This window comes from Balaenoptera musculus, chromosome 13 (genome assembly GCF_009873245.2).
Source record: "Balaenoptera musculus isolate JJ_BM4_2016_0621 chromosome 13, mBalMus1.pri.v3, whole genome shotgun sequence".
Classification (NCBI taxonomy): Eukaryota; Metazoa; Chordata; class Mammalia; order Artiodactyla; family Balaenopteridae; genus Balaenoptera; species Balaenoptera musculus.
In genome coordinates this window covers 78,331,932-78,350,115 of record NC_045797.1, presented here as the reverse complement: position 1 = coordinate 78,350,115, position 18,184 = coordinate 78,331,932, and the positions used below count along the sequence as shown (strand labels likewise).

The 18,184-nt window shown below is 45.5% G+C and overlaps 1 protein-coding gene across 2 annotated transcripts in view; it reads right to left on the bottom strand.

Moving 5' to 3' along the window:
- Window positions 1-18,184, bottom strand: part of CYRIA (CYFIP related Rac1 interactor A) — a 104,786-nt gene that overhangs the window by 49,078 nt on the left and 37,524 nt on the right. For both annotated transcript variants that reach the window (XM_036873892.1, XM_036873893.1), the window contains exon 2: window positions 7,392-7,540. The gene's annotated coding sequence lies outside the window, so the exon portion shown is untranslated. The remainder of the gene's footprint in view (window positions 1-7,391; window positions 7,541-18,184) is intronic.

Genomic DNA, 18,184 nt, shown 5'->3' with positions numbered 1-18,184 from the left:
TGACGCCTGAGACAGCTTTCACTTGATTCCTCCCTTCCCTTTCACTCTATTATCACTGTGTGAGATCTTGCCCCAGAAGAACAGAGAAATCCTGAGGGCGAGGTCTGATGTCAGGGGAGAACAAGCAAGTCTTTGTCAGGCCCTTCAAGGAGGAGGCCCGGCCAGGGCTCTCGGGCCGCACACAGAGGGGCCTGTGCTCGCTCTGCCGGGAGCAGAGGGGCCTTCTCCATCCTGTGCGATGGGGGCCCTTTGTTGGCGCATCCTGAGCCGTCTTCCTCCACTGACACAGGAGCTGGGCAAAGTGGATGTATCCCCACCTGCTGGCCCCAGGCACTTCACACCAAAAAGGCTTAAAGCAGAGCTTACCGGCCACACCACCACCAGAAAACCACTCTCAAGAAGTCCACCCTCTTTAGCTCTGCCCCCAGTCTCCCACTCAGAATGGCACCCCTCCCTCATCATCCTTAGTCAACTCCTCCATCCTTCTCTCAACCCCCTGTCCAGCCCTCGGCTCAGGCCTCCATCTCCTCCTCGCCACCCCCTTCACTCCAGGCCCCCCAGCTCCTCTGAGAAGCCGCCTGGCTCAGGGAACTCTCCAGACTCTCTCTGGTCTCCTACAAGGCTTCACTTGTCCCAATGGCAAAGAAGGAGTGATGTCCCACTGTGTTTATCATGTTGCCGACTCCAGCTTTGAAACGCCATCATCTAGGACGAGTTCTGCACCAAGGAGATGCTTAATAAACAGCCAGTAAACGATTGAACCCACAGCACAGCCCAGAAACGGAATAGAATATTCAAGTGAGGCTTTAGATCAAAAGAAAAATCAGCGAACACTCATTGAGCCCTGACTATGGGCCAGGTACCACTCTGCACCCTTACGTGCATGAACTCACATCTCTGATCAGCCTCGTGTGGCAGGTCCTGTGGGCTCTCGTTCTGCAGATGAGGACAAGCTGCGTGAGATGTCCGGTCAGCCCGAGCTCACCAGCTGCAAGCGGCGGAGGAGGGTCCCAGCCTGGGCTGTCCAGCTGCAGTCTGTGCTACTAACCACGGCAGGACACATCTCACGACAACCCCAGTGAAAGCAAATCTCACCCAAAGCCCACTCGGATGTACACCGTGCCATGTGGCCTCCCTTAAAACCAGGGACACGGGCCTTTGCAAGTGTCATCACATGTCCAGCTCCTTGTATCCACATTATGGTAACTGAAGAAAATTGGTAGATTGCCATTGCCCTACTTCCTTGGCTAGCAGCAGAGTCAGGGCAGAAAGAGCTGACACGTGGGGAAAGGGGTCCTGCGGGGCACTGATGGCCAAGCCTGCGATCACATGAACGATTCTGCAGGACTCTTCTCTCTGCCAGTTTGCAGCGGGCTCCTGAGCCCTGGCTTCCCTCCTGCTTTCCAGGTCAGGCGCGGTCTCCCTCCTGCTTTCCAGGTCAGGCGCGGTCTCCCTCCTGCTTTCCAGGTCAGGCGCGGTCTCCCTCCTGCTTTCCAGGTCAGGCGCGGTCTCCCTCCTGGGACTTCTGGACCGGCAGCTTACAAGTCCCCAAGAGAGAAAGGAAGCTCGCCATCAGGGCCAAGCGCAGCACTGCAAGCTGATTCTCCTCTTTTCCAACCCTTCTCTGGGCTGGAAGGCAGAGCTGCAAGGAGGCCGGAGGGCTGGAAGAGGGGATTGAACAAGGGCAGCAGCTACACCGGGGGCTCCCAGCAGAGGGCTGGGAGGATGAGGTATAGCCCAGCCGTCCTTTTACTCTGTACTGGCTCAGCGGTTCTGTTTCCAGGGCTGGTGGAGGCCCGGCCGTCCATGAGGAGGTGAGGGCCTTGGTTTCTCACCTTCGAGAGCTTCCTGGGGGTGATGATGCGAATTCGGGTCCTACACTGGGGTCCCCCGGCACTACGTGGGGAGTCAGCAGGATTCAAGGACTCTCCTTGGGGACAAGTTCAGAAGTGGAAGTTGGACAATCAAGCCCAGCACCCTCCTAGTGACGATGGAGAAGGGAAGGGGGATCCAAGGGCAAAGGTGAGGCAGTGCCAGGCCTGGACCAGAACCCAAGTTAACCCTGATGCCAGGCATTCCCTCCCTCCCTCCCTCCCTCCCTTCTTGCCTCCCTTTGCCCTGCCCTGCAGGCCGAGGCGTAGTGTGTTTGCCAGCACCAGAGGGATCTACAGAGGATTTCCGGGCACGTGCATCCCTGACGCCGCTGAGTTGCCATGGCTCCTCCCAGCTCTGCAGTCTGAAGCCCTAGTTGAGGGACCCTTCCAAGGGCGAGTCTTAGTTGTAGAATCTCCCCCTTGGCTTACCGGAAGCTTCACCTATTTATAGGTAGGGTGATGCATAGCATATACAGTGGAAGAGGGACAGTTAGAAGAGGGTTTGAATCCTGACCACCTAATAGCTGTGGGCCTTGGGCAAGATGCTTCGTCATTCTGAGCTGCAGTCTCCTCTTCTGTAGGCGACACCGAAACTCCCTCCTGCTGTGCTTGTGAACATCCAATGCCGTGACCTTTAGAGACCTTGGCACATCTGGGGACGTGTGCAGGTCAGCAAGGTCAATTCTAAACCACACATCCATCTCCAACCAGCAAGTGTGCCTGGAGGTCATGGGCACCAGGCTCTGTGCTGGGTTAGAATAAATTCTATATAATATAAATGTGCATATACATGTATATATGCACTTACATATATATCATGCACGTATACACATGAGAATGTGCATATACAAAACATATATATATATATATATCCACCTATATATTTTTTTTCTAAGAGAAAGGTAGAAGGACAGATACAGTTTTTAAAATCTCTTGCAGTTTTCACTGTGAAGAAGCAGACCCGGGTCTCTGTAAAGTTGAACTTTGCCACCAGGCAGCTATGCTGTTCAATCAGTGTTTCTGGATGATGGAAATGGATTCCTCCTTCTCCTCTTTCTACTTCTTTTCTTGCCCCCCAACCCTTATCCTATTCTGCTCACTAACACCTCCATAGCGTCAGAGAAGAGATGAACTCAAATTAGTCAGTTTGATTATTTTCAGTCACCGCTGGGAACGAGGTGGGAGGATGGCGACTAACGGATTTTTAAAAGCAGAGCTGAGGCATTATCTGTGCATGACGATGCCTCTGGCTATTTCCTCCCCACCACCATCACAGAGAACTGAGTTCATGAGAGTGGTGTTCTGTACTCTCTCCCAGATCCCAACTCCTACTCATCCTTCAGTGCCCAGCTCACATGGCCCCTGTTGGAAGCCTTCCCTGACTTGCCTGGGCAGAGGGCAGGTTCCCTCTCTGCACCCACATCACTTTGCTCACGTCGGGGCTCTTGCCCACCACCTGCTCCCATGACTGTTGGCTCCTCTGTCTTCGTCATGAGCTTAGGAACTCCTCGAGGGGCTGACTGGGCTTGATTTGTCTTGATGCTTCCAGGCCTAGCACAGTGTCTGGGGCATGGTGAGGGCTCAGGTATTATCTGTTTAATGAATGTGCACATTTTTAAAGAGAACACTCGTATTTTAGTGTTCAACAGAGAGAGGGTTTCAGAAATGGGTATTAGTTTTCTGACCAGAAAAAAACAGATCAAGATCTAAATGCCATCATTTCTACTAGAATAGCATGGACTGTTGCCAGCCACTTTCTCTCATCAGAAAAAAGGCTCCTGTTCTAACCATTCACCAGCAATTTGTGCAACAAGATGCACGTGAAGGGCTGTCAGCACTTACCACTCCCCAGGGCCCTGGGGGTGGAAAGGCCATGTATCTACCCTCACAACCTCCCATTCGGCTGATCCGTATGAACCCATTTTACAGCTGAGGAAACTGTTATAATATTACAAGGAGTAGATATAAAATATGCACTTTAGAGAACAGGGAGTCAAATAAAATTCGGCCCTTTGCTTTGTAAGACTGCAACTTTATCAGGCCATCCATCTTTGCTTAAAGCTCTGTTACCAGCTCTGAGCTGTCCTCAGAGTGGACTCAACCCTCTCAGCTCGACATTCAAGGTCCTGGGTTAATCCTCCCAGCTTTTGTCTCCGAGTGAGTCCCTCTCTCTCAGACTCACCTCACCTCATCACCTCACCTGCACAGCCACAGCGAGTGACAGTGCCACAGTCCCTCCAAGAGGCAGCCCCCGTGTATGCTTCTCCTCTACCTGGAGACCTTCCCTGAAGTTTCTCACCCTCCCCGATATTCACCTAGCAGACCACCCCTCATCTCTAGGACGGAGTGGAGACAACGTGTCCCCAGGAAGCTTCCCCGGCTCTGCCCCTCACTCTGCTCACATGCTCCCAAGGACGGGGAGCTCACTACCTCAAGCGCCCCACCTCTTGGTCCCTCACACCCGCTCTGATCAGAACACTGATAACTGGGGTGCTGTCTCGTCACTAGCAGGCCTCCTAGTGAAACCATAAACAACTTGAGGGCAGGAGCTGAATCTCAGCATCCTTTTCCCCGGTGTCTAGCACTGGCGCTGACACAGAACAGGCACTCACATGTTTGCTGAATGGATTGGTCCTCCCTCTACCCAGAAGGCCAGACTTGGCAATAGTCTAGGTGGATGAATTCCAAGAGAATTGGTGCCAGTGACCTGTGGGAGGTCCCAGGGGAAATTCCTACTCTAGCAAATTGGTACCACGATGACCAAATTAGGACAACTGCTCACTAGGACCTGATTTATCGATGCATCTTCTCCAAGCAGCCTTGAACCAGTGCCAGGCCATGGGCTCCTAGGACGGGGAAGCCAAGTCTCATTTACCTCCAGAGTGTCAGTACGTAGTATCCAGTATGGGTTTTGGAATGAATGGCAAATACTCTACTGGGCAAGAACATCCATCTTTATTTCTATTTCAGGATGTTTTAGGGATGAAGCCTTTGAGACTCTCTGGGGAAGAGGGAGGAAGGGTAGAGGATTCTCTGGAGAAGCCAACCAGAACATAAAAGCCCAAGTCTTCACGGTGGCTCATGAGGCCTGCACCACGCCTCTCTGTCCTCACCTCCTTCCATTGTCCCTCGTTCCTTCTGTTCCAATCCTATTGGCCACTTGCAGTTCCTTGAAGCCCAAGCACATCCCCACCCGACAGCCTTTGTTCCCTTTTCCCTTCAAGCCTCCCTCCCTCACTTTGTTCGGGTCCTGCTCCAATGACACCTAATCAGGGGGGCCTTCCCTGGTATCCTGCCTAAAACAGCAATGCCTGTTCCCCCAACTTCCTCTCTCTCTCTGACTTGGCTTTATTATCATTATTTTTGCTTTATTTTTTCCATAACACTTAATACTACCTGGTATAATATATGCTTATTTATTTATTGACACTCCCCTGACCCCACTAGAATGCAAGCTTGAAGAGAACAGAAATTTTGTTTGTTTTTTGTTTTGTGCGGATCCCTAACACCAAGAATACCCCTGCTGCGTAGGACATGCTCCATACATATTTGTGGAATGCATGGATGGCTGGATAAATGAATGCCCCACAAGAGCTAACAGTCCACAGTCAAGGAAGAAAGCCAGTGCTGTGGGCCTGGACGAACACGTGCTTGAAACTTAACTGTCTCGCTGAGGGGCCAGGACACCTGCTCCCGAATCAGCTGACTCCAACTGTGAGGACATTCCTTTGGGTCTTGGAAGTATGCTGGTTTGAAGTGAATAAGCTGCTGGGGGTGAGTTAGTTTTCAGCTACTATCCAATGGGACAAAGGATGGACTCAACAGGCCGGGAGGGTGGTGAGACCTGAGGTTGGATGTAACAGGGCAAACCTTCAAATGGCCGAACCACAGAGGGCGATCTGGCCAAGGCGAGGTGAGGGCAGGCCGCTATTGAAGAGGAACTCTGAAATCAAGATTAACAGCTCTTACCTTCCTTAACTGTGTGTGTAGACAAGATCTGTCCCTAGACTTTAGGCACAGGTTCAAATGCAACCCAATGACGGCTCAAAGCTGTACTGAAATACCTCTGATTAAGCTGACATTTTTTGAGGTTTACTATAAGCAACAAACTATGCTAACGCATTATCGTCTCTTTTGAGCCTCACCACAAGCTTACCACACAGGGAGGACTGTCCCCATCTTACGGATGGGGAAACAGAAGCTCAGGAGTTTACAACGATCTACGCAAAATCACTCAACCAATAAATAGCAGAACTGAGATTTGAAGTCAGGTCTGTCTAATTTCAAAAGCTCTTCTCCTTCCTCTGAAGTATGCTATAGCTCAGGGACCCCTCTGGGGAAAGAAACCATAAGAGGAAGAAAGGAAGGGAGCACCAGATAAATCTGTTCCCCTCAAGAATGAGAATCTGGTATAAGGACCAAGTCTGGGATAAAATAATCCCAGGAATTCAGAATTGGAAAATACCTGAGAAATCACCTGGTCTTACTTTCTCAGCTTTATGAAATGCTTCTGGTTTTAGTTTTGAGGGAAAATCAGGATATCTAAATGCAAAAGAAGAGCTTTAGGAGAGGACAGCAGAAGGTAACAGCAGCAACCACTGAAAGAGTAACAGGTGTGAGATTATCTCAGTGTACTGTCACTTCCTTCGTGACTCCTGACCTTGGATGTGTGGGTGCCCTGGGCCAGCTTAAAGGAGATGTGCTAATACAACCAAGTCCAAGGAGCTGAAATCAGCAGACCTTGAGTCATTGGAGAGGGATGTCAGCCCGTGTCAGGTCCAAGTTCAATGATGAAGTTCAAGTAGGTGTGGCCCTCTCCTTCCAGATAAGAAGAAAAGTGCCCATAGCTGGGAGAAGGTGAAAGAGGGAGAAAACCAACGTGCTGGCGGTGAGGGAAGAGGGCAAGGGGAGTGGTGATCTGAGGCTGGTGCACCGCAGTGCCGAATTTACCTCTAAATTCAGCTGCATTTACCTCTAAAAATGTTATAGCAAGTGAGATGCCAGCCAGACTTCCGGCATGAGACCTAAATTCCATGCCAGGTGGGCTACTTCTCTCCCTGCTGGTCTCAATCTGGATGGCAAGAAAGAAGCCCTCAAATGCATTCCGCAGGGACAAAGCGACCTCCAGCAACAGCTCTAATCTGCTCTCCCCCTGCATGTAGTTCTAAGCAACTCTGTTTCCTGCCTAAACACTAAAAAGACTCAAGATAGCAACGGCTCCCACTCAGAATGCAGTTATAGAACCCAGGGACATTTAAGCACTTCAAAATTACAGCTACTTTGAAGTGCACATCAATTCTTCATTATGTCCTTGTTTTTTTTTTTTTTTTTTTTTTTTCCTTGTACATGTATGTGGTGTTAGGAAGCATGGCTTCCAATCAGAGATGACAAATCTGGTGGAAGGACCATCCTCAATACTTCCAGGTATCCTGTAAGCCTGCATATCGCAGATTCTCTGCACTACAATGTTGGTCATCACCGTGCTGCTGGCTATAAGCAAAGACAGTTGATTCTTACCTGGAGATCTCCCTTGTGACTCAGATTCACCAATCCAGGCTGATGGAACGAACCAGATGAGCTGTTTGGCCAAGACAAGTCTGGCTCCCTAAATCAGGGATATGGTCCCCGAGAGTCCTGTGCTTTCTCTGTCCTTGGTGAGTGATAACCTGCAGAAAGGGAATGCAAGTCATGTTACTAGGAGAGGCCGTTTCCTCTTCTCCTCTCGTCATAATACATTCTTTTAAGGAGAGCAGAGAGTCCCAGAATCACAGATTACTAGGGCCGGAAGAAATGCAATAACCTTGTCTAATGCTTCTGTAGTTGAGGAAACTGAGGCTCAGAGAAGAAAAGAACTTCATTCAAGGGTTTAGCCGCTCGGGATGAGATTCCAGATTAGAATGTGTCTCTGACTCTCTGCTCTCTGGAATTTTTTTAAAAAGCAGCCACATGATCGGGCTGACTTATCAAACAAGTGGTCACTGACCCTGAATAGAAGTCTTTTCTTTTATTTAATGGATTTTCAAAACGAGAGGTGGCACTTTTTTCCACATTGCTGTTTTTGTAGTTTTACCCCTGGGAGCTCACTGAGTAAAAGAGTCCACCTCAGGCATGAGGTTGGGAGGGTTCTCCCTTTTTCTCATTAGACAAATATTGTTATGGAATAGTGGGACCTGTGGGCACAGCAGTGGGTAGACTTGGTCTTTTAATGATAGATGTATGTGCACCCAGCCTCTAGGTCTCCTGGTCTCTCTCTGTCTCTGTCTCTATCTCTCTGTCTCTTTCTGTCTGTCTGTCTCTCTCTCCATGTTTCAGAAAAACACAGGAACAGACATGGATTTTCCTCCCATGAGTATCATTTATTATGTGATTTTTCTTTTTTTTATTTTTATTAAAGTCTAGTTGATTTACAACGTTGTATTACTTTCTGGTGTACAGCAAAGTGATTCAGTTATACATATACACACACACATATATGTTCTTTTTCAGATTCTTTTCCATTATGGTTTATTACAGGATATTGAATATAGTTCCCTGTACTACACAGTAGGACCTTGTTGTTTTATTATGTGATTTTTCTGAACACCGAACATTTGAACAGCCACTCCTCGAGGCCAAAAACCAAAACCAAAGAAGGGATCTCACATTTGTTAAGCAAATAACGTCTAACAAGCACATCCGGTGAATCTTGCATTTTCCTAATTTGTCCTCAAAAATTCTGCTAAAGGTACCAGAAACTCCATTTTTCCAAAGGGTTAGGGAACCGAGCTAGAGAGAACTAGAATGCCCTGAAGAGTCGTAAAGAAAATTCGGTGCAGAACTCATGGTGAAAATTCGGTGCAGGCATGAACTCATATCTAACTCCCAAATTGATGTTTTGTCCATCTAAACCGGACTAGAGCTATTAGGCCAAAACGCTAGGAGTTGTCTTATTCTTCCAGTGTGTTAGCTGGAAGGCAGGAGAAAGTTCTTTGGCAGCTGTTAACGTTGTAAGGACGTGAAGGGTTATTCTCGTTAGATTCTCATTCAGACAGGAGGCTCTAAAGGCCCCGGCTTCCTGCATGCTGCCGGCCAGGGCTCATGTGCCCCAGAGAAGCCAGGCTGGCCCTGGCTCTGGGCAACCAGAGGGCCCGTCAGGAAATCGTGATCATCAACGCTGGGCCTCTGTTCCTGTTCTGGGACAGGGCTGGAGAGATGGGGTGGGGATGGAGAAAGAGGAAGAGAAAACAGGAAGTTGGGGGGAAGGGAAGGAAATGATAGAGAAAACACAGCGACTTTAGCCTGATGAGAAAGTGATTTCTGAGCGCTGCATTTTGGGAAACCAGGTCACAGTGGTAGTAGTGGCGGAGAGGAGTTCTGTTTCCTCTGAACTTGGGGTTGTGCCTGTGAATTCCCATCACAGCACAGCCTGAGGAAGAGGGTGCCTGCCACAGGTGCTGTCTCCCAGGGGCACCCGAGTGCAGACACTGGAGAAGGTGAATTTCTAAAGAAGAATCCCCAGGTGAGACCACCTCTCTCACCTCTCGGCTGTAGTTGAGGCCAGATGAGTCATAAAAGGACCTGGAAACAAGAAAAGCTTTCGAGGTGGTCAGGCATCACGGGCGCTATCCCATCCCCACCGCTTTCCTTCTCAAATGCTCTCAAAATTATAACTCATTTTCAGTGTATTTGATTAGGACTTGATTCCCCCAGTGGGCCAGGAAGAATCCCGCTTTCTCCTACCGCAAAACTAAGAGGGTCAGGCCAGCAGAACGCTGAGTCTCCTCCAGACCATGACTCTAATAAGATACTTCCAGAATCTTTCCCTACCATTTTGTCCACTCTACTTAATTATAGGCACTACAAAAGTTCCCCAGCTCCCAATGTGCATCATGAAGGCTGGCAGTCACCTGGTAAGTTGAACACCACACAAATAGACAACCCTAATAATAATCTAATCACACTGTAATACCAATACTAATAATACTCTACAGTTTCCCGATGGGTACTAGAAGGTGGGCAGGGAACACAGAGCCCCCTAACAGGCAAGCCCTCAGATACCAATTCCACCCACTCCAGTGGTTCCCCAAACTGGTTGTGCAACTGGAGAAGCTAAAAAGAAAAAAGTACCATCCCAACCTGGAGTAGAGAGAGGCCAAGCTTCTGGAGAGTTTTATGTCACCAATTGGCTCTGGTCCACGGACCAGCATTTAGATACCTTGGCTCCTAACCCAGCCCTCACCAGGTCCCACCTCCTCCCATCGTACTGATTCAATCACGGAGACCCTACTGTGGAGGAGCTCGCTCCAGGGATCTGTCCTTGACTCTCTAAACTACTCCCCCACCATCCAAATAAACACAGAGCAATAAAAAGTAAGCCTATCTTTGAGAGGATTCCAAGCTTTTTGAAGAGATGGCTGGTGGTTTCCTGTCTGAGTCACTCACAGGCCAGAGGTCCCTCAGGGAGGACAGAGATCGAGCAGGGAAAGACACTTACAACCCCCATCTAGGTCCCCACCAGCAGCCCAACCTCACATAACATCCACAAGTCCGCTTCTGTTGCCAGTGGTTATGAATGACCAGAGCGGCTGCCAGCGCCACTCTGCTCCGTGAAGGACACTGACACCACCTGAGACTGTCAGGAGGTGGCACTTCGGCACACCTGGCAGCCAGCAAAACACTTTTCTTGTCTTCTTTGGTCATTTTAAGAGAGGGACGAAGCATGGGATCATAAGCACATTTTAAAAATGGGGAAGCTGAAATCTAGAGACATAAAATGACTTCTCCCGGGTCACACAACAGAACCGAAACTAGAACAGGCATCTCCTGACCTCCAGTCCAGTGACCTGTGACCTTTTCACTACCCCCTGTGCTCCCCTTACCCCCCCACGCCCCCATTCACGGGAGGGGCTGACAACAGCTATGTGTCTTCCGCTTTTGCATGGTTCTGGAAGTGACAGGGCTGGGCAGGGGGCAAACTGAGAGAAGGCGATGCATACGGATGGTGAGGGGCCTGGAGGGCCTGGAAGACCACCCCCCTGCCCTCCAGGCTGAGCAGACACGGAATCTAAAGCTCGGGTGGGAGCCTGCTTGTTCAAGCCCCAAGTTAACCAGCAGCGGAGCCTATCCTGAGTCAGGGAACCTCATTACGGCCTCTCCCACAGCACCAGGAGCCCTGGCCAACGAGAAGAATTACAAACGGGTAGGTTTTTTGTTTGTTTGTTTGTTTGTTTTTTAATCTTTATTAGAGTATAATTGCTTTACAATGGTGTGTTAGTTTCTGCTTCATAACAAAGTGAATCAGCTATATGTATACATATATCCCCATATCCCCTCCCTCTTGTGTCTCCCTCCCACCATCCCTATCCCACCCCTCTAGGTGGTCTCAAAGCACCAAGCTGATCTCCCTGTGCTATGCGGCTGCTTCCCACTAGCTATCTATTTTACATTCGGTAGTGTATATATGTCCATGCCACTCTCTCACTTCTTCCCAGCTTACCCTTCCCCCTCCCCTTGTCCTCAAGTCCATTCTTTACATCTGTGTCTTTATTCCTGTCCTGCCCCTAGGTTCTTCAGAACCTTTTTTTTTTTTTTTTTAGATTCCATATATATGTGTAAGCATACAGTATCTGTTTTTCTCTTTCTGACTTACTTCACTCTGTATGACAGACTCTAGGTCCATTCACCTCACTACAAATAACTCAATTTCGTTTCTTTTTATGGCTGAGTAATATTCCATTGTATATATGTGACACATCTTCTTTATCCATTTCTCTGTCAATGGACACTTAGGTTGCTTCCGTGTCCTGGCTATTGTCAATAGAGCCACAATGAACATTGTGGTACACAACTCTTTTCGAATTATGGTTTTCTCAGGGTATACGCCCAGTAGTGGGATTGCTGGGTCATATGGTAGTTCTATTTTTAGTTTTTTAAGGAACCTCCATACTGTTCTCCATAGTGGCTGTATCAATTTACATTCCAACCAACAGTGCAAGAGGGTTCCCTTTTCTCCACACCTTCTCCAGCATTAATTGTTTGTAGATTTTTTTATGATGGCCATTCTGACTGGTGTGACATGATACCTCATTGTAGTTTTGATTTGCATTTCTCTAATATTAGTGATGTTGAGCAGCTTTTCATGTGCTTCTTGGTCATCTGTATATCTTCTTTGGAGAAATGTCTGTTTAGGTCTTCTGCCCATTTTTGGATTGGGTTGTTTGTTTTTTTGATATTGAGCTGCATGAGTTTTTTGTAAATTTTGGAGAATAATCCTCTGTCAGTTGCTTCACTTGCAAATATTTTCCCCCATTCTGAAGGTTGTCTTTTTGTCTTGTTTATGGTTTCCTTTGCTGTGCAAAACCTTTTAACTTTCATTAGGTCCAATTTGTTTATTTTTGTTTTTATTTCCATTTCTCTAGGAGGTGGGTCAGAAAGGATCTTGCTGTGATTTATGTCACAGACTGTTCTATGTTCTCCTCTAAGAGTTTTATAGTGTCTGGCCTTACATTTAGGTCTTTAATCCATTTATTTTATTTTTGTGTATGGTGTCAGGGAGTGTTCTAATTTCATTCTTTTACATGTAGCTGTCCAGTTTTCCCAGCACCACTAATTGAAGAGGCTGTCTTATCTCCATTGTATATTCTTGCCTCCTTTATCAAAAATAAGGTGGCCATATGTGCGTGGGTTTATCTCTGGGCTTTCTAACCTGTTCCATTGATCTATATTTCTGTTTTTGTGCCAGTACCATACTGTCATGATTACTGTAGCTTTGTGGTATAGTCTGAAGTCTGGGGGCCTGATTCCTCCAGCTCCGTTTTTCTTTCTCAAGATTGCTTTGGCTATTCGGGGTCTTTTGTGTTTCCATACAAATGTGAAATTTTTTGTTCTAGTTCTGTGAAAAATGCCATTGGTAGTTTGATAGGGATTGCATTGAATCTGTAGATTGCTTTGGGTAGTATAGTCATTTTCACAATGTTGATTCTTCCAATCCAAGAACATGGTATATCTCACCATCTGTTTGTATCATTTTTAATTTCTTTCATCAGTATCTTATAGTTTTCTGAACACAGGTCTTTTGTCTCCTTAGGTAGGTTTATTCCTAGGTATTTTATTCTTTTTGTTGCAATCGTAAATGGTTGTGTTTCCTTAATTTCTCTATCAGATTTTTTATCATTAGTGTATAGGAATGCAAGAGATTTCTGTGCATTAATTTTGTATCCTGCTACTTTACCAACTTCATTGATTAGCTCTAGTAGTTTTCTGGTAGCACCTTTAGGATTCTCTATGTATAGTATCATGTCATCTGCAAACAGTGACAGCTTTACTTCTTCTTTTCTGATTCGGATTCCTTTTATTTCTTTTTCTTCTCTGACTGCTGTGGCTAAAACTTCCAAAACTATGTTGAGTAATAGTGGTGAGAGTGGACAATCTTGTCTTGTTCCTGATCTTAGAGGAAATGGTTTCAATTTTTCACCATTGAGAATGATGTTGGCTGTGGGTTTGTCATATATGGCCTTTATTATGTTGAGGTAAGTTCCCTCTATGCTTACTTTCTGGAGGGTTTTTATCATACATGGGTGTTGAATTTTGTTGAAAGCTTTTTCTGCATCTTTTGAGATGATCATATGGTTTTTCTCCTTCAATTTGTTAATATGGTTTATCACACTGATAGATTTCTGTATACTGAAGAATCCTTGCATTCCCGGGATAAACCCACTTGATCATGGTGTATGATCCTTTTTTTTTTTTTTTAATCAAGCCAAATTCCTTCCTCAATGGATTCTCACTGAGCCCTTTTTTTTTTTTTAATTAATTAATTAATTTATTTATTTTTTTGGCTGTGTTGGGTTTTCGTTCCTGTGCGAGGGCTTTCTCTAGTTGCAGTGAGCGGGGACCACTCTTCATTGTGGTGTGCGGGCCTCTCACTGTCGCGGCCTCTCTTGTTGCAGAGCACAGGCCCCAGACGCGCAGGCTCAGTAGTTGTGGCTCACGGGCCTAGTTGCTCCGTGGCATGTGGGATCTTCCCAGACCAGGACTCGAACCTGTGTCCCCTGCATTGGCAGGCAGATTCTCAACCACTGCGCCACCAGGGAAGCCCTGTATGATCCTTTTAATGTGCTGTTGGATTCTGTTTGCTAGTATTTTGTTGAGGATTTTTGCCTCTATGTTCATCAGTGATATTGGCCTGTAGTTTTCTTTCTTTGTGACATCTTTGTCTGGTTTTGGTATCAGGGTGATGGTGGCCTCATAGAATGAGTTTGGGAGTGTTCCTCCCTCTGCTATATTTTGGAAGAGTTTGAGAAGGATAGGTGTTAGCTCTTCTCTAAATGTTTGATAGGATTCGCCTGTGAAGCCATCTGGTCCTGGGCTTTTGTTTGTGGAAGATGTTTAATCACAGTCTCAATTTCAGTGCTTGTGAATGGTTTGTTTATATTTTCTATTTCTTCCTGGTTCAGTCTCCGAAGGTTGTGCTTTTCTAAGAATTTGTCCATTTCTCCCTGGTTGTCCATTTTATTTGCATACAGTTGCTTGTAATAATCTCTCATGATCCTTTGTATTTCTGCAGTGTCAGTTGTTACTTCTCCTTTTTCATTTCTAATTCTATTGATTTGAGTCTTTTCCCTTTTTTTCTTGATGAGTCTGGCTAACGGTTTATCAATTTTGTTTATCTTCTCAAAGAACCAGCTTTTAGTTTTATTGATCTTTGCTATCGTTTCCTTCATTTCTTTTTCATTTACTTCTGATCTGATCTTTATGATTTCTTTCCTTCTGCTAACTTTGGGGTTTTTTCGTTCTTCTTTCTCTAATTGCTTTAGGTGTAAGGTTAGGTTGTTTATTTGAGGTATTTCTTGTATCTTGAGGTAGGATTGTATTGCTATAAACTTCCCTCTTAGAACTGCTTTTGCTGCATCCCATAGGTTTTGGGTCATCGTGTTTTCATTGTCATTTGTTTCTAGGTATTTTTTGATTTCCCCTTTGATTTCTTCAGTGATCTCTTGGTTATTTAGTAGTGTATTGTTTAGCCTCCATGTGTTTGTATTTTTTACAGATTTTTTCCTGTAATTCATATCTAGTCTCATAGCGTTGTGGTCGGAAAAGATACTTGATACAATTTCAATTTTCTTAAATTTACCAAGGCTTGATTTGTGACCCAAGATATGATCTCTCCTGGAGAATTTTCCATGAGCACTTGAGAAGAAAGTGTATTCTGTTGTTTTTGGATGGAATGTTCTATAAATATCAATTAAGTCCATCTTGTTTAATGTACCATTTAAAGCTTGTGTTTCCTTATTTATTTTCATTTTGGATGATCTATCCATTGGTGAAAGTGGGGTGTTAAAGTCCCCTACTCTGATTGTGTTACTGTTGATTTCCCCTTTTATGGCTGTTAGCATTTGCCTTATGGATTGAGGTGCTCCTCTGTTGGGTGCATAAATATTTACAATTGTTATATCTTCTGGATTGATCCCTTAATCATTATGTAGTGTCCTTCTTTGTCTCTTGTAATAGTCTTTATTTTTAAGTCTATTTTGTCTGATATTAGAATTGCTACTCCAGCTTTCTTCTGATTTCCATTTGCATGGAATATCTTTTTCCATCCCCTCACTTTCAGTCTGTATGTGTCCCTAGGTCTGAAGTGGGTCTCTTGTAGACAGCATATATATGGGTCTTCTTTTTGTATCCATTCAGGCAGTTTGTCTTTTTGTTGGAGCATTTAATGCATTTACATTTAAAGTAGTTATCGATATGTATGTTCCTATTACCATTTTCTTAATTGTTTTGAGTTTGTTATTGTAGGCCTTTTCCTTCTCTTGTGTTTCCTTTAGCTGTTGTTGTAAAGTTGGTTTGGTGGTGCTGAATTCTCTTAGCTTTTGTTTGTCTGTAAAGGTTTTAATTTCTCCGTCGAATCTGAATGAGATCCTTGCTGGGTAAAGTAATCAGGGTTGTAGGTTTTTCCCTTTCATTTTTTTTCCCTTTAAATATGTCCTGCCACTCCCTTCTGGCTTGTGGAATTTCTGCTGAAAGATCAGCTGTTAACTTTATGGGGATTCCCTTGTATGTTATTTGTTTTTTTTCCCTTGCTGCTTTTAATATTTTTTCTTTGTATTTAATTTTTGATAGTTTGATTAATATGTGTCTTGGCGTGTTTCTCCTTGGCTTTATCCTGTATGGGACTCTCTGTGCTTTCTGGACTTGATTGACTATTTCCTTTCCCATATTAGGGAAGTTTTCAACTATAATCTCTTCAAATATTTTCTCAGTCCCTTTCTTTTTCTATTCTTCTTCTGGGACCCTTATAATTCGAATGTTGGTGCATTTAATGTTGTTCCAGAGGTCTGTCTGTTGTTCCATAAGACTGTCCTCAGTTCTTTACATTCTTTTTTCTTTATTCTGCTCTGCAGTAGTTATTTCCACTATTTTACCTTCCAGGTCACTTATCCGTTCTTCTGCTATTGATTCCTTCTAGAGAACTTTTAATTTCATTTATTGTGTTGTTCATCATTGTTTGCTCTTTATTTCTTCTAGGTCCTTTTTAAACGTTTCTTGTATTTTCTCCATTCTATTTCCAAGATTTTGGGTCATCTTTACTATCATTACTCTGAACTCTTTTTCAGGTAGACTGCCTATTTCCCCTCTTCATTTGTTTGGTCTAGTGGGTTTTTACCTTGCTCCTTCATCTGCTGTGTATTTCTCTGTCTTCTCATTTTGCTTAACTTACTGTGTTTGGGGTTTCCTTTTCGCAGGCTGCAGGTTCGTAGTTCCCATTGTTTTTGGTGTCTGCCCCCAGTGGCTAAGGTTGGTTCAGTGGGTTGTGTAGGCTTCCTGGTGGAGGGGACTGGTGCCTGTGTTCTGGTGGATGAAGCTGGATCTTGTCTTTCTGGTGGGCAGGACCATGTCCTGTGGTGTGTTTTGGGGTGTCTGTGACCTTATTATGATTTTAGGCAGCCTCTCTGCTAATGGGTGGGGTTGTGTTCCTGTGTTGCTAGTTGTTTGGTATAGGGTGTCCAGCACTGTTGCTCGCTGGTCATTGAGTGGAGCTGGGTCTTAGCATTGAGATGGAGATCTCCAGGAGAGCTTCTGCCGTTTGATATTACGTGGGGCTGGGAGGTCTCTGGTGGATGAATGTCCTAAACTCGGCTCTCCCACCTCAGAGGCACAGGCCTGACACCTGGCCGCAGCACCAAGAGCCTGTCAGCCCCATGGCTCAGAAGAAAAGGGAGAAAAAAAGAAAGAACGAACGAATGAAAGAAAGAAAGAAAAGAAAAGAAAATTTTAAAGTTGTTAAAATAAAAAATTTTTAAAAATTATTAAAAATAAAAAAATTTAAAAGTAATAAAAAAAAGAAAGAAGAGAGCAACCAAACCAAAAAACAAATCCACCAATGATAACAAGCACTAAAACTGTACTAAAAAAAAAAAGAAGGGACAGACAGAACCCTAGGACAAATGGTAAAAGCAAAGCTATACAGACAAAATCACACAAAGCAGCATACACATTCACACTCACAAAAAGAGAAAAAGGAAAACTATATATATGTATCTTTTGGGAAGTCTGAATTCTTCTGCCAGCACTCAGTAGGTGTTCTGTAGGAGTTGTTCCACATGTAGATGTATTTCTGATGTATTTGTGGGGAGCAAGGTGATCTCCAAGTCTCACTCCTCCACCATCTTGAAGGTCTCTCCCAAACGGGTCGGTTTGTAGATAACAAATATGACTCCTGTTCATTAGGGACCTGTGGCGCATCAGGCGTCATTTAATGCTGGACACCTGGTGACTCCCTGAAACCTCTCAGCAGCCACACTAGATAGATGGGCGTTACTCTTGCCCACTTTTACAGACGAGGAAACTGAGGCACTTGCCCAAGGGATCTGGCTTTTGAGTGGCAGAGCCAAGATTTGAATTCCTGCAGTCTGGCTCCAATTCCTGCTCTTAACCACTATGTGCTTAATACTCCATCTCAAAGCAGTTGCATTAAAAAAAAAGAAAAAAGGAAAGAAAGGGAGAGGCATGCAGAACAGTCAATTAGTGGAAAGAAACAGGGATAAAGGAAGGGCACTAGGAACAGATAACACCTTCATTCCAAAGGCAGAGGAAAGGAGGAAACTCTCCAGGCGGGGAAATATTGATTGAAAGGTGCTGAACAGGCAGGACCGGGATTCTGGTCCCCAGCCCTTTGTGGGTGGCAGCCCCCCGGTGTCAGCCAGCACCAGTAAATGACTTCCTGGCCTTGGTGCTGACACCACACCCCTCATGGGAGGCGGAAGTGGAGTGGGCTGGGGAGGGGATGGAGGGAGGGCCCAAGATGGGAGAGTCATCAGGGTGGGTGGAAG